The sequence below is a fragment of the Cyprinus carpio genome, chromosome A5 (assembly GCF_018340385.1).
Source record: "Cyprinus carpio isolate SPL01 chromosome A5, ASM1834038v1, whole genome shotgun sequence".
Taxonomy (NCBI): domain Eukaryota; kingdom Metazoa; phylum Chordata; class Actinopteri; order Cypriniformes; family Cyprinidae; genus Cyprinus; species Cyprinus carpio.
The window spans coordinates 33,999,732-34,013,371 of record NC_056576.1 but is presented as its reverse complement, the minus strand read 5'-3'; positions in this window follow the sequence as shown (position 1 = coordinate 34,013,371).

The following is a 13,640-nucleotide window of genomic DNA, read 5'->3' as shown; positions in this document are numbered from 1 at the left end:
GTGACCCCCAGCGAGTCTAAACTGTAGTGCTGTGGGTATATATTTAATTTTCTCAGGAACTTGAGATACCAGCCTCTACCAGTTGGGTGTGTCATTTGATTATAATGGATAATGTGTAATAATTACTGGCTTAAAAAGGTCTGAGAACTGCTTTTATGCTCACTGCAGGAGCAAGTCACAGCAGAGACGACCTGGGAATCATCAAAAAAAAAATTATGTAAGTTCCCTTGTGTTGAGGAACCTGTTTTTGTGAGTGTGAGGAAAAAAAAATTGACTCAGAGTTTCAGTAAAGAAGGATCAAGTCGTTTCCTATTTCCTTGTTGATTTGTTTAATTTACTGATGTTTGTTTTGAGAGTTCATGTATTGCGTGCTGCTTTTCGTACTGCTTTTACAAGTGGTGTCACATTCACAAAGACTTCAAACAAACTTACAGTACCGTCACTATAACAATGTTACACCCAAGTCACTGAAACCCACTGAATAAGAGAGAGAGAGAAAGAGAATGATGCACAGAAAGTCACTTATTGTGGAATGCATGTTCGACTAGGGAACAAAAGGTTTTCCTGTTTGGCTTTTTTGGGTCACTGCCACAGGATTTGAATCGAATCGTAATACCACGGCAGTGTCCACACTGGGTCACATGACTCAATGGCCCAACTGCTAATGTGTTTGAATTCATGAGCCATTTACTGGTTATAATCTAGTTTTAAAATGATTATTTTTGGTCATTCTTATATTCAACTTCAGGATGTAACACATGCTGTATCATCTCTGCAATGATCATCCTGTTGAGGAAAGGTGAGCTTCTTCTTTTGGAAGCGAAACAATTTAGGATTTTTTGCCTGGTTGATGATAAAATGTTTAAAAGAAACTCCCATAGACTGAATGAGGGACCCAAGTCATGTCAAGCCCGTGAAAGCTGCCAACAACATCATTACAAACACATAGGGTGCGTCTCAATCCGCCCCTGAGCTCGTGAATCAGTATATAGGCTAGTGTACACAAATCAGGACCCTGGCTCACTACACACTGGGACAGTGATTACTCAATTTCCAGCAACATGACTATGTGCAACATCAATGTACAACATTGTAGAGCATCAGCACTAGTATTAATCAACAACAGGCAAGACCTATGTTTTTGATATTATATTGACTTAATTTCCAGTTAGTGAGCATAGCGAGCAGCAACGCTCCCTGGTTTTTGCGGTGCACTGTGGGATTTTTCAAGGAGTGAACATTCCAGTGTACTGGAAGGAATTTGCAATTGAGACAGCCCTTAAAATGGCAGAGTCCCTGATCAGTGAACGCACTACTGAAATAGGGAGCTGATTGAGACGCACCCTAACACAGTGAAAACAACAACACTCTTAGCAGCCACATACAGCAACACCTTCACAGTCACCTACAACCAACAGACTGCAATGTGATACTATAACTTAAAATAACACAAGATGTACTTGCTACAGTACATCATTAGAAGAATGGCATCTACGCTAATATTAGTCTGTTTCTTTCTTATTCCGATGTCACCACAGCCACCAGATCCAGTCTTTATCCAGATCAGATGGTCACCTCAGTCACCCGGATCTAGTACGTATCCAGCCCAGATGGTGGATCAGCACCTAGAGATGAACTCAACAACCCTGAATGTCAGCGGAGACCAGGACAACTAGATGAGCCCCAGAGACAGATCCCCTATTAAAAATTTTGTCTCATATGGCCACCGAGACAAGACCACAGGAACCGGATGAGTCCTCTGCACAATGTGACTTTGCTGCATCCTGGAATTGAACTGCTGGTTTCGTCTGGCCAGAGGAGAACTGGCCCCCCGACTGAGCCTGGTTTCTCCCAAGGTTTTTTCTCCATTCTGTCACCGATGGAGTTTTAGTTCCTTGCCACTGTAGCTTGCTTAGTTGGGGACACTTAATATCATCATTCACTTAATATCTGAACTGATGGAGATGACATCATGAATTCAATGACTTGATTTAACAGATAATATTTTGCATACAATATTCTGAACTGATTGTTAAAAGCTGGATGATGACATCACTGAATTCAATAAAGGAGATGATAAGAATATAATGGATGTCAATGCCTTCACTAACTTAAAATTGAAATCTGTAGGTAGGATTCATTTCTATGGTATCCACAAACATTTGATGACACACAACTCTTACAAAAACACAGGTAGGATTCATTTCTATGGTATCCACAAACAGTGGCTGACACACAACTCTGACAGAAATTCAATGATGTCAAGGCTGTGATGTGGTTTGTTGTTTCTCAGGCCATGAGTACATGAAGTTTAACACCATCTTTGTTCTTCTACAATGATTTTTGTGTTGTGTTGTTAGCTGCACTATGAGATGGCTTAAATACACGCGCAAACACAGAGTCACGGAGGATGCTTTTGATCATTTATTTTGTTTTGGTCTGCCTAACCACTCTTGTCCTTTGTTGCTGATGTTTGCATGTGCAGTTACTAGGACTACCTTTGATTGAAGAGGTCTGAAGAGCCTCTTGAGCTCTATTCAAACCACTTTAACCTCTGAAATCAGAACCCGGTCAGACACAGCCTTGTTTATATTTGCTTTAACTTCAATCATCAAGTGAGTTAAAATGTGGGTGCACCTCAAAACTCCCAGCAGCACCATTTTTAGCTCGCTAGTCAACAATGTCCACATTCTCAGGCCATGAAAAGAATGTTTTGGAACCAGTATGTGTGCATTGATATTGTGTTTTGTCATTGAATGCCCAATGACGACATTGTATCAGAACAATCTGTGCTTACAGTCCACAATTCGATCAAAGAATAACTAAGCATTGCAATTGAAATGTAATATGAATTTGCACATTTACAAACATTTGCAAATGAAAACGCCACATCAATGTGTTTTATTATCCAAAAAGCTAATCAATATTGTATAAACATGTTTGTTAAAGGGATAGGACACCCAAAAATTACAATTCTGTCATCAATTACTCACCCTCATGTTGTTTCAAATTTTGTGTCAAAGTTTTCTGTCCCTCCAATGAAAGTCCATGCAAGCAAATATGTGATGCTTCAAAAAAAAAAAAGACATTGTAAACAAACATATGAACCAAGCGATTTAATCCGACTTTTATTTACATTAATCAGTGCACATACTGTACATAGAGAATAGAGTCAAACTTTTGGTTGCACAGACTTTTAATGAAGAGACAGAAATTGTTAAGGTTTCAATAAAAATAGCTTAATTTGAGATTTGAATATGACTGAAAATCTAATAAAACATGAGGGTGAGTAATTGATCAGATTTTCAGCTGGGTGAACCCTTTAAAGGTACAAATTTGCCAAGTACATAGTCTCTCAAATTAATCTGAACTCATAAAAGCTGCATGACAACAACAAAATAATTACAAAAATGTTGTAAAATAGTTTTAGATGAAGCACAGCATGGACACTACCCATACATATGTTACCACAATTTTTGTGGCATTACAAATACATCATGTCTGAACAAAATTCGATGACATAAAGCTATTATTTCTTTTGTAACACCTTACTCTTTCAACAATAACCAAACCCTGACAGATTGTTTCATTCTCTCTCAGCATTTCAAAAACTGCAGCAACCTTTTAAAATTAAAATTTTCCATTGAGGAGTAGTTTAAAAGTCAGTTCTGTTAATGTTTAATGACGTTAAAACAAGACTGTGTACTCCTCTCATGCCAAGCAATGTAATGTTTGCACAAAGGATAACCATCTTACACAACAGCATCCATTGCCCTATTAGAATATTAGCTTTAGGGCAAAGTAGCTACTTTGGGTTTTCAGTTGCTCAAAAGTATAATTTATAGTATCTTGTCTTGCAACATGTCGTCATACTATAATATTAATAGTGAATTCATCATTAACATTCCTGAACTGAGTCTAACCAACCTCCTCCCCCATCACTCACACACAAAGCTTGAACACACAAGGGTGGGGTTACACACACACACACACACACACACACACATTGGCATGTTTAAACAAGGCTCACGGTCAGCTGGAGAGCCACCTCCTCCTTTCCCTCCAACGTGGTGGCTCAGGTTTGTCTCACCTTATTTCGGAAACACGGAAGAACAGAAGTCACAGCAGAAACTGCATGCAGCTGTGAAAACTGATTCCCATCAAACAAATCTCCACCGGTAAGCAGTTTCTATGTATATTTGAGTGGTCACTGACACTGGAAAAGTTCATTACTATTTGTTTTTGTGTTTATTTTGACAATTAAATGAGAGGTCTTTGAGTCTAAGAATGGTTTGGTGGGAAAAAGAAATAGTTAAAAAACTCTTATAATGTCTTATTTACAATACCAAGAGCTCATAATATAATTTAAAAACTAAGCAGTAAAACAGTTGCAGTAAGAAATGAGCGTTTATATATTTCTTAATGTTATAAAAATTATTTTAGTAATATTAATTAATAAAAAAATATTAATTAATACGTAAAACCTTAATTCAAGCAGTATCACTCGAAATCGTGCTGTTTTCCGAGCATCAAGTTTGAGGACGCTGATAATCACTGGCCTGCTGTTATTCAAACAACGAATAGCGTGCTAGTGTGATATTGATTTTAAACAGCAGTTGAATAAACAATAAGCTAATACTGAATAACTTACATTTTTGAGACACTTAAACCAAATATTTCGTCTGTTGTTCAGCCAACGAACATTCCAAGCGAAGCAAGATCATCTGTTACTTCTGTGTCAAAACACGTAAGTGACGTTCATGATTGGATCAGTGTGTTTGAAGGAATCGGTTCAATGAATGATTCAGTGAATCATTATTGAATTAAGAATAGCATTCTATCATTGTACTTCCACGGTTTCTGCCGTATATTTTTATGACATAAATACTAAGACTAATATGTTATTCCGAATTACAGCCAGTCACTTGTTTTGTTCATGAATGAATTAATGTCTTTGAACAAATCAGTTGAGTGACTGATTCAATGACTCACTCATAAAGACAGAAAGACTTGTCGCCACCTACTGGTGTTGTGATGTAGACCTGCATAAAGAATCCACCACTAATGTACAGCATGGATTGCTGCTTAGGCAAATTGTGGGACCAGAACTAAAGGGCCCATTCACACCTAGGAAGATTACTATAAATAAATGTTTTTATTATTCGTTCTAATTAGAATATAACAGGAACGCCCACATCATAACTATAACGCTAATGACAAAGATGAACTATATGGTGGAATTGTTTCCAGAGCAATTTTTTCTTCCAGCTGATGAACAACAAAAACATGACAGCCAATCAGAATCCACTCGACTTTAAAGAGCTTGAGCATTTAAAGTGGCAGAACATTATCAGTGTGGACGCCAAAATAGTTATGATTGTTAGTTTGAATGGGGGGCTTTTATATACTGTTTTTGTAAGATGTTTTGTCAAGCAATCTCTCATTTGCTATGCCCAAGTTCACACAATTTACATACATTTTCTTCCTTAGGAACATTCAAGAAAAGTCATATATTCAGGACCAGTTATGTTTCAACAGTTTTAACAGACTGAAATAGGAACCGAGGCTCTTGGTTATTCTTTTTCGACTTGCTTCTCCAGCCAGAGACCATGAATATCTCTATTGAGAACCCCTATGGTGATGTCACCATCCCTCGTGCCAAGCTGCGGGATCAGCCTGATTCCAGCACCATCATCATGAACCCGATGGCCTTAGAGAGCACCTACAATAACCGCAACTCTGCCTTCAACCCCTACAACAGCTTCAAAACCCCAGGGGAGAACAACACCTCAAGTGTCCCGGTTTACGGGGAGGCCAGGAACGGCAGCCAGAACCCCCCTCCAGCTTACACGGTGAGAGAAAGCGACGAGCAGGTGGGACGCTGCTATGCCTGTTGCTGCCGCTGCCGCTGCCGAAGGAAGAAGTGACACCAAATCTACCCTGTGAAGCAAAGGATTATAGGTTTACAATTTGAAACCACAGTTCCACCTCCCAAATTTTGGAAGCCAAATGCTACACACTTCTAAAATGACTGGATTTTAGGTTCATTACTTGAACCTGGAGATCAGAGGTTTGGATAAAACAAGAGCTGACCTTCTGTGGCTGCACTGAAAGCTATTATGTTTTGTTAAATTGGCACTCTTAAGTTCAGCTGGATTGCTCCTATTGAACCACTTTAAAGCAGCCTTACCTTTGTGTGCATCAAACAATGGCATGCTTAGATACTCCCCTTCGTTTTAGCGTCACCAAATACACTTGTTTTCAATCAGGTCTAACTTATTTTATGTGTTTCTGCACATTTATATTAAGGTTGAACAGTTTTTACTGGTGCACACAAAGGTGGGCTGTCTTCACAATATGTCCCGGTGGACTTCTCCAAATTTCTTTAGGTTTTTGAGCCACACCCTTGACGTACCGTCAGACACAGTCAGTGAAACTCGAGGAAGAACCCTTATTCTTTTTCAAAGGGATACACAAAAGGACACAGTCATCTTTTACTGCAGAATGAGTGCCATCCGAGTTTCTATTGAACGAGCTTTTCTGGTTGCTGTAGACATACCGCTGACACATTGTGTCTAGGATTGTTAAAAGCTCCCAAAGAGACTATTTAGTGCAACATGATACCTTTATAGTATGATTGTTATTTGATTATAAGCAATATTATGGTAGTTTGATTTAATACAATGGGTCAGGAACAGTTTTTTGGCCATAAGACTGTGAGCCTGACTATTGTAAATATGATAAAATATGCCCAACAAAATGTTTCCCATGTCTGTATATGTTAGGTATGATGATCACTATATTTTTTGATACATAAAAACACTTTTGTCTCTGTAAACAGCTGTCTTCAACTCATTTTATTTAAGAACTACTCCACTCCTACAAGGTGACTCAGTCATTATCTGTGACGACAATCTCTTTCTAGCTGATTAATTAAATGTAGTATATCAGCACCTGAACCGGTTTGGACGCAGTGCCCTGGGAGCAAGTTCCTGGAACAAATACACGTGGAGTCCAGATCAGCCGGTTTACAGGTGTAAAGAAACGTTACCTGCAATCTACAACACTACAGTATTTCCAGTATATAGAGTTATTATCATCCAATTTTGTCATTAACCATTAAACTTATGTTCAGTTAGATTTATTTTCAGCATAGTGCCAGAGAGTTCATGTAAAATTACCCAAAAGTTTGCAAAGATATAGGGAAGGGAGTCATTTGAAACATAAAATATTCTTTTTCATTCAGAAATTAGTTGATGATCAAAAGGGAAACTCTGACTGTAAAGTTAAAAGCTAACCTAAAACAATTAACATGCTGGTAAATTGATTATCCATTGTCTTGAGACTTTTGCATATTATAAATATTTATTTTATTGTTACTTTCAAACAATTTCCACTTGGAAAAAAGTTATTGTGCATAGCGTTATTGTGCAAAACGATCATAAATTAATATTGGATCTCATTCAAACAATTGTTTTCTGAATTTTTGTATTATTTTTGATAGTGGTGGCTACGTTAACAAAGTTTTATCACCAAAAATAATACATGTACTACAGGTATTATTTTTGGTGGAAACTATGGTTATTATGGTTTCTGTAAGGCTAATTGTCACATTAAGCCGTCACTAATTGTTAAAAGGTAAATTGGACGCAAAGTTAGGATAGCATGAGGACACACGGATGCCACGCCATACATGGTAAGAGGAAATTCCGCCCTATCTAGGACAAATGTTCATATTTCTTCAGAGATAATTGGAAATAAATATGGTTCTCACGATAATGAATGTGTTCAGGCAGTGCAGACGTTCATTACCGCCAGTAGAGGGAGTGCGCTTATTAAAATACAACTCTCAGACAGATTAATATGGCCTATTTACAGAAGACAAGTTTAAGACAACACCGTTTCATCTTCTGTGGTACACTGGCACATTGATGAGTTAAAACTATTAGTTCAAATTATTTTTCATATTTAAGCATGGTATGATACTTAACTTACAGGCATCTATCTCTGTCTAAATCTTTCTTAGCAAGCTAACTGTTAAGCTAAATGCCTTGTGAACGGTTGCCATAGGTTGTCAATGGAAGGACAGAAACCTCTCGGATTTCATTTAAAATATCTTCAATTGTGTTCCGAGAATGAACGAAAGTCTTTTAGGGGATTGGAACAACAAGGTGATTCATTTATGACATGACCTGAATGGTCTTGTTTTTATGTTAATTACTTTTAAGTACAGAAATGCAATAACACATACAAATGTTGTCATTTAGGATAGCATGGGGCACTTGGTTGAGCCACTCTGGTAGAAAAAAAAACGCATGGAAAAAAGGGTAACATACAAGGACATGGTTTCATTTCTTGTAACAAATATAAAGCTACAATATGACATGCATTTTTCATACTGACATTTATTCGACTATTTAATTTTAAAATTAATAATACATTTTTTTGAAAAAGGGGACATTTAAAACAACTGGTAGCACATTGACACATAGTGACACATGGTTTAAAAATAAAATAAAAATAAATAAAAATGCATGGCCTCAAAGTTCATGGACCAGCAGTGCACCAGAGGGCCCAGTCTCCTTATGGCTCCTGGATAATGCAGCATTAAATTATGTTTTGGCTTTAGATGTCTATCAGGGAAGAGTTCTAGGAAAATGCTGTGGTGCTCATCAATGATGTCTGAGAAATAATACCGCATCTTCTGTTATCGCTGGAGAAAAAAAGTGGAGACTGATCAGAAGAGAAGAAATTGTTGAATAAAGTCATTATTAGTTTTTTATTTATTTTTTTTTTTTTTGCGCACAAAAAGTATTCTCAAAGTTTCATAAAATCAAGTTTAAACCACACATGGAATATTTTAACAATGTCCTTACTAGCTTTCTGTGCCTTGAATGTGTCTGTTCTGTTGCTGTCTATGCAGGGCCAGAAATCTCTAAGATTCCATCAAAAATATCTTCATTTGTATTTCGAAGATGAACGAAGGTCTTACGGGTTTGGAACAACATGAGGATGAATAATTAATGACAGAATTGTCATTTTGTAAGGTCCACGCACACGGTCCAAGGAAGGTATATCTGTGCTGGCTGAAGGGTTCCTGCGTGTTCAGTTTTCTCAGCGCGTAGAGTTTATTCATTTAGGTTAAACTCAAATCTGACTCCATTTTTTGTCCGTCTCTAATTATTATTATTCTCACATTTGATTATTAGGGCTCAAGCCCGAAGGGGCGAAGAGCCCCACTAATTACCAAAATACTAACATTATAATATTCTATTTATTATTTAATATTATTGTACTCGGTTCATTCAGGTGCTCATGTCTCTAACAAGGATACAACATAATCTACTAGAGTCAATAATTACAGAGTAAAACAGAATAAAATCAAATGTAACAATTTATTATCAGTCAGGTAAATATGTATTCTGCCAATTACATACCCAATTCAAAGATATCAAAAATCAATACAAGACATCAAATTCTCAAAGATGAATCTAAGAGTGAAAGATGCATACCTGACTTCTAGTGAAATACATAGTATGAAGTGAAGAGACACACACCACACTACGGGCTTTCTGGTTACAGAATCGCCCTGATCCTTTTGCTGCAATCCTTTAAATACCTCAGACCAAGACAAAACATCCCCCGAGATGGCTAACAATTGGAAATTTGATTAAGTCAGGTCCCAGACCAGTTGTAGTTTACACCTCAAAGGGAACAGAAGGTAATTTACATGGAAGACCCTGGAAAAGGGCACTCCCATTAGAGTAATCAAAATATCTCTTGACTCTTAGGATCTGTATCATCTTTTTGTCTACTTTGGTAAGGTTGAGACCATTGTACCAGGCAAACTGAGACATTTCAAATGATACCAAACATATATATAGTCACTTGTTGTATACACTTAACATTGCATAGATTTAGAGTGAGTTTCAGGTGAGGGAGAAAGGATGGGGATCATAGTGTGAGGAAGGAGTGTGATGGTGAGGTGTGAACTGCTAGGCGTGGTGGGTCTCCGATGGCACTGTTACTTATGCAGGAGGGTGTTCAAGAGAGTGTTCAAATGTTAATTATCAGGAATGTCCTTTGTTCTCTTAATGAGAAGTCGTCCCTCAGTCCAGACGGTCCGACTCCACCCTTACAACAAAATAGTCATTTTTGATTTTGGATTGCCTTTAAAGGGTTACTCCACCATAAAATGAAAATTTTGTCATTAATCACTTACCCCCATGTCGTTCCAAACCTGTAAAAGCTCCGTTCTTCTTTGGAACAGAATTTAAGATATTTTGGATGAAAACCGGGAGGCTTGAGACTGTCCCATAGACTGCCAAATAAATAACAGTGTCAAGGTCCAGAAAAGTATGAAAAGCATCATCAGAATAGTCCATCTGTCATCAGTGATTCAACCGTAACGTTATGAAGTGACGAGAATACTTTTTGTACACGAATAAAACAATTTAGCGATTAATGACAAAATTTTCATTTTGGGATGGAGTATCCCTTTAACTTTTGAGCACATACTTTTTTTTTTTTTACATCAATGACTGACATAAAAACAAAAAAAACCTTTAGGGTATATTTTTAGAAAGTATGACTTTGTTTCATTGTTATGCAGATGATACCCAAATTTATCTGCCTCTGAAAAGGAGAGATGCAAACTCCATAGCGCCACTGTTGCAGTGCCTCGAGGAAATCAAGGCCTGGATGGAATTACATTTTTTACATTTTAATGAAGATAAAACTTAAGTCATTCTGTTTCCACCTGGGGGTGCCTGTGAGTCCCCTGCTTTGGGTCTAGGTGCTTTGAAACCATTTGTGAAGCTCTTTGTAAAAACGTAGGTGTTATTATGGATTGAACTTTAAACTGGACAAACAGATTAATTCAGTAGTTAAATCTAGTCATACTTCCCTCACCTGACTGCAGATGGTCCAGAATGCTGCATCTCGTTTATAAACAGGAGCATGAAAGCGAGAACACATAAACTGACAAACTGTATTTTGTACAAATTTCATTTCATTTTGTTTTGTTAAACAGCTGTAGGCAGCTGTGGCCTAATGGTTAGAGATTTGGACTTGTAACCAGAAGGTTGCAGGTTCGAGTCTCGGTGCTAGCAGGAGTTGTAGGTGGGAGGGAGTGAATGAACAGCGCTCTCTTCTACCCTCAATACCCATGGCTGAAGTGCCCTTGAGCAAGGCACAAAACACGCTTTGTGTTACAGTCTTGATTGGAAATTGAGTGGGTAGTTGACAAATAACATTGAGGTTTTACAGCAGGAATTATTAGATTAAACTTGCATGAATCTTGCAGTTAATTTCAATAGCCCTGTGGGTGACATTTTTAAAAGTATAAATATTTTACGCAGTCTTTCTATTAATATTAAGTAGCCTAATAAAACATGTATTTTAAAAGCGAATAGTTACAAAAAATGTCCTTTAAATTTACACTTTTGCATTTTATAAATACTTTTTATATATTTGTGACCCTAGACCACAAAACCAGTCTTAAGTCGCTTGGGTATATTTTTAGCAATAGCCAAAAAAAAAAAAAAAAAAAAAAACACATTGTATGGGTCAAAATTATCAATTTTCTTTTATGCCAAAAATCATTAGGATATTAAGTAAAGATCATGTTCCATGAAGATATTTTGTAAATATCCTACCATTAATATATCAAAACTTAATTTTTGATTAGTAATATGCATTGATAAGAACTTCATTTGGACAACTTTAAAGTTGATTTTCTCAGTATTTTTATTTTTTTTGCACCATCAGATTCCAGATTTTCAAATAGTTGTATCTCGGCCAAATATAGTCCCATCCTAACAAACCATACATCAATTTTGAGAAATTGCCCCTTATGACTGATTTTGTGGTCCAGGGTCACATTTGCTTTCAAACTCTTCCCCTTGAATATTCAAACAATTGCTTTCAGAAGATTTTGTCAAATGTTTGTAATTTTTGTTGAGTGGTGGCTACCTCAACACAGTTTTATCACATGAGCAATAACTAGTAACTGTAGTATTTTTAGCTGAAAATATGGTTAGTTATCATGATTGTTGTAATAATCATGCTAATAAGACGTTACTAGTTGTTAAGTGACAGCTTAAGTATTACGGTAAATTGAACACAGCTGTTAGGATAAAATGGGGACACAACTATTTATTTTTTCTGCTTAGTAAAAGTAGTTCACTTCCAGAACGAAAACTCTGTCATCATTTACTCATCCTGCACTTGTTCCAAACCTGTACGAGTTTCTTTCTTCTGTTGAACACAAAAGAAGATGTTTTGAAAAATACTGGTATCCGAACAAATTGACTTCCGTAGTATTTTTAAGGAAGTCAGTGGGGCCCATCAACTGTTCGGATACTGCTGACATTCTTCAAAACATCTTCTTCTGTGTTTAACAGAAGAAAGAAACTCGTACAGGTGATGAACACGTGGAGGGTGAGTAAATGATGAAAGAATTTTAATTCTAGAAGCGAACTACTCCTTTAAGAGATGCATGGAAATAGATGTTGATTTGGTTCTCACGATAAATAATGTGTTTATACCTTATACACTGCAGACTTCGCGCCAGTAGGGGGAGTGCGCTTCTTAAAATACAACCTTGAACCCTTAGTTTAGCCTACGGTACAGAAAGAAGGCAAGCTGAAGACAGTTTGCTCTGCTGTGGTACTGTAACGAGTTCAGATCATGCGTTCAATTTAGTTAAGCATGACACTGAACTTACTGGCATCTTATCTCTCTTAGCAAGCTACGCACGAAATGCTCAGAAAACCGCATCACTACGGATGTAATTAATCGAAAACCATTTTAATCCGTATTTCTTTACCTAATTATTATACATGCAACATTATTATATCATAAATTGAGAAAACGTAATATTTGCACTTTTAAAAAATGAGTTTGCTGGTGTATTAATGACTAAGAACTGCAAAAAGGGTTTATTGTGAGCATTTTTTAAATGACCAGGTACGGGTGACCATCAACCAAACCTAAAATGTATTTAGTTTGTACAATAAAAAACAAAAACCGTGTTTTCAACTATTGACTGGAGAATATAGCTAGGTTTTACCACAGCAGTAATACAGTGCTAATATAACTAGCGTTATCAACTGCTGCTAACAATAGTAAAACTGTAGTAAGGTTAGTCGGTGTTTGCGGAGTAGGTTTATTTTTCTGAAGGTCATAGTTACGGTCAGGGCTTACTGAAAAAACAGGCGTGTCTTCTCCCGCGTGAGTCCAGTGTGCTGCTCTGATTGTGATTGGAGGATGGAGAAGAAACGAGAAGCTTCCAGAAGAGAACAGACTGCCGCGCGCTGTGTGTGTGAGAATGTGTGTGTGTGTGTGTGTGAGAGAGAGAGAGAGAGAGAGAGAGAGAGAGAGAGAGAGAGAGAGAGAGAGAGAGAGAGAGCGTGTGTGTGTGTGTGAGAAGGGGTCACGCTGGGCGGCCGGTTCGCTTTCTAGAAGCTTCTCTTTTTCAATAGTGGGTGACATCATTTTTTAAAACTACAAATATTCTGCGCGTTCTTTCAATTAACATTAAGTAATAAACAATGCTTTTTAAATGAGAATAATTATTATAATTTTTTAAAAATAAAGTATAACTCGTCACACTGCTCGATACTGTTCCCGACTCTACC